Below are 3,698 nucleotides of genomic sequence, written 5' to 3'. Positions count from 1 at the left end.
GATCCCCGGGAAGGGCTGGGCCCCCCCGGAAAGGGCTCAGCCCCCTGGAAAGGGCTCCCTGGAAAGGACTCGGCCCTTTTGACCGGGTGCGGTTCCCCGCAGGCTCCGTCCCCTACCCGGGATCGCTGGGCTCTGGCCCAGCCCCCCAGGCCAGACAGGCTGTGGGGAACGGGGCAGCCACCCCAGAGCTCCGATAACTTTCAAGGCCTGAAAGAAACAGAGGCAGAAACTCCTGGGCTTAGGTTTAAAAGGTGGTATTCATAAAGGTGATCTCACTTTTCAGTGGTGAAAAATGCTGTCAATTCTCAGAAATTGGCAGCTATTGGCCAGGTCTCAAGCTGAGAAGAAACTCTCAGCAGCCTGTCACAGAGGAGGCCCTTCAATGAATATTTCCCACTTCTTTTCCCTACACGGCAAACCATCACAAAGACTTTGATCATATTTAAAGCTGGCAGCATTTGCTGTGAGAGCCGAGTTCATTCTTAGGGAAATGGCTGCAGTTTCTTGGGGCCAGAATCTGTTTATCACTGCTCTGCTGTGGGCCCTGCTCCTCAGGCAGAGCAGCTCTGTCCATACACATTTGAGCACGGCTTTCTATGTGTTTGAAGCATTGCACGTGTATTTCATGAACCATTTTTAGCAGTTATGGAAGCGTCTTGGGACTCCCAGACACTTTACAGCCCCATTACAGTTCATATCCAACAGCTGCATAGGCAAAAGCAGCTCCTGATTTAAAGGGCTTAAGCATTTTCCTCAGCCAAACAGGGATCAACAAGTTGGATGGGGTTTCACTAAAAATACTTGTCTGGCTATAGAGCAGATACAAACATATGTTGTTTGTCTGCAGCTAATTTATCCTCTCACTTCTGTAATGTTCTGAGCTCCCACCAGGGGAGGAACAGCCAGGGAAAAGTTAAATCATAATCACATGAGTAAATTATCAGTGACACCTAAAAGCAGTTGCAAACTGCCCTGTCAGTTCAGGGAGCTGGAGCCCTCAGCTGCCTCCTGTCTGCATTAGTCAGGCAGCACCAATCAGTACATTATTGCTGAGGCAACACCATAAATCTTCATTGACCAACAATGATGGGGAATTTCCTGCAATGTCCCCTAATTGATCCTTACCCTGGAATTTTACACCCTCAGGATGGGAAGCACAGCATTGGAGTCATGCTCTGTCCTTGCCCATTTCCCGCTCCTGGAAATCAGTCGCCCCCTTGGTATCTCTTGGTGTTTACAGCCAGAGCCCAACTTATGCACAAAAGATTCATAGGAGTTCTTTCCAAGAAATGCCAGCACAGTGCTGATGAACACAGAGGTTTACAAAGCTCCCACCCAGAGCCCTGGCCTTGCCAGCAACAAGGTAATAAAATACTGCAAATCCAGGTTTGGCCCCCTGCCATCTGAAAATTCCATGGGACCTGAGGAGCAGCTCGCCACGCTTAGCACAGTTTAACACTCCTTCTGACCACTTTTCTGGCACCATTCAGTGCCACAGCCTCTGCTGGGAGTTTCTGATTTCTCAGAATCATTTTGTGGAGGGTGAAATTATAGCTCACGGTAGAAGATCCAAAGTGCTCGGCTATTGTTGGATCTGAAGATTTATCAGAAGATAAAGTGCTGAAGTGCGTGTCTGCCCTTACTCACAGATAATATAATATGTAAAAAAAAGTACCTACTACTCCTAGGGCTTGGGTTATTTACCAGCTGAGCACTTTCAAAGGCCCTTACGAGGGACAAGTAATTCCCAACACTCCCACTATGGCCTGATACATAATGTATAAGGTTATAGGAAATGTGTATTCATGAGGCTTGTTTGGCTTTTGTCAAAAAGAACTGTGAAAAATTATGATGGAACAATTTTCATTTCTGACACATTGTTTTTATAGCTCATTCATGCCTGGGAATTGAGGGCTTTAGAATTTTGTCTGCTGCAGATGTCGCAGAGAGGAGAGGAGCTGCAGAGCTCCTTCCTTGCTGCTTTGTTGCTGGCAGTGACAGGAGACCTAAAGGAAATACTTCTCCCGACATTAAACGTGATGAGTAAATCCCCAGGCTGCTCTCCCGCTTTGCTGCATTAGGAAAGCCATGGCACAAGGCATTGGGGAGCACATGAAAAATGTGTTTTATCACCAGAGCTGGCAGGAAAATTTCAGTTTCTGTAGAGGCCCCTGGAATTGTTTACAACAATAATGGTAACAATGACAACAATTCTTATAATGATTTTAAAATCTAGGTAAAAGCTCATAGAGCTTAGTAAGCCTGGTAAACAAAGGGAATATTTTCTTTTTAGACAGAACCTTTATTTATCTGGCTTCAATATGCACACTGACCCTTTTCACTGTATTTCCTTCATCCAGACATTTTTGTCTCTGGTTGCAACTGGCAGCATGACAAATTGAGTGGCAATTAAGGAACACAAAAATCTTTAAAAAATACCAACTCCTCCATTAGAAGAAAAGAAAAATAATAAGACAACAAAAAGCAGAGAACTCATTTAAATTCTGAGTTAGTTGTCAGATAGCTCAGATAACTTTGATCCTTTTGTGGGGGTAGAAGTTCTGGAGAAAAGAACAGCACTGGAAACCTTTCAGCTTTGGTCCCTGCCTGAGCCAGGCATGACCACAGTGGAATTTGTGAACTTCCCTGCTCACGACATCTGCCAAGATTGCTGTAACCAGACACGATGTATTTGCCTGGAAAATGGAAATATCCTTCCTTTCCCTCCAACTCATGGTGTAACTGTAACATTTAGTATTTTTTTTTATTTGCTCCACCTTTTTATTTTGATTTCAGCAGGTGTAAAGCACCCACTCCAGGCTCTGGTGTCACAGGCGAGCTCACCTGAGTGCCCCCAGCTCCATCAGCCCTGTCCCCTCCTGCAGGGCTCCAGCAGGGATCCAGCCCCACCCAGAACCTCCTGGGCCTGACTTCTCCTGCAGGAGCCGTTCAGTGCAATCACAGCTGGCTCTCACGTGTGCTCAGAGCCCAAAGAGCAATCCTTTGGTAAAGCTAAAGGATTGCTTGGGTCACGTTTCCTCTTTCCAACAGGCACTGCTTTCCCTGGATCAGTGCACTTTCTGAGTATGAAACAGGGTATTTTATGCCTTGCTCCAAGTGGCATTTCATCAAGGCCAGCCCTCTCTCCTGGTCACCCCTACCCCATCCAGGGGAGCATCTGACATTCCTCTCTCCCAGCCACAGCCACCCTGTACCCCACAAACACAAGCAGTCATTTCATCCCCTCACTGCCCCCGAGCCCTCCCATGCAGGGCAGGAATTCTGTTACACCACAAAGCCCTGCACTTCATATCATTGATGTGAATCTCTCCCTCCTTTTTCATAGAAAACAGTAATTCTCCACTTTCTGCTTTTGCATATCTAGTGACAGCCATATCTTTATACACATTGCTACCAACCCTTTCACTGTCCTGTCCAAGTGCTGGGTTATGCATTATCCTCCTTCCTCAAACCCCAGGAAAAAATTCCATTTGTGATTTTGTTTGTTTGTTTGTTTGTTTCTGTCCTTGTCTCTTGCCAAAGCAAACTGCTGCCCAGTTACAGCCAGGAGAAAATGCATTTCAGGATCCAGTTCCTTGCACTGATAAAAAGGTATCTCATGAGCACCTGTCCAGAACCAAATGGCTGAACCTCTCCTCTCCTCTCCTCTCCTCTCCTCTCCTCTCCTCTCCTCTCCT

The 3,698-nt window shown here is 46.5% G+C and overlaps 1 protein-coding gene across 1 annotated transcript in view; it reads left to right on the top strand.

The window, feature by feature from the left end:
- The window catches only part of LOC107209663 (CCHC-type zinc finger protein CG3800-like), a 49,420-nt gene that overhangs the window by 658 nt on the left and 45,064 nt on the right, over positions 1-3,698 (top strand). The window lies entirely within an intron of this gene.

Source organism: Parus major, chromosome 11, assembly GCF_001522545.3.
Source record: "Parus major isolate Abel chromosome 11, Parus_major1.1, whole genome shotgun sequence".
Taxonomy (NCBI): Eukaryota; Metazoa; Chordata; class Aves; order Passeriformes; family Paridae; genus Parus; species Parus major.
The sequence above is the reverse complement of the archived record's forward strand: the minus strand, read 5'-3'. Positions and strand labels throughout refer to the sequence as shown.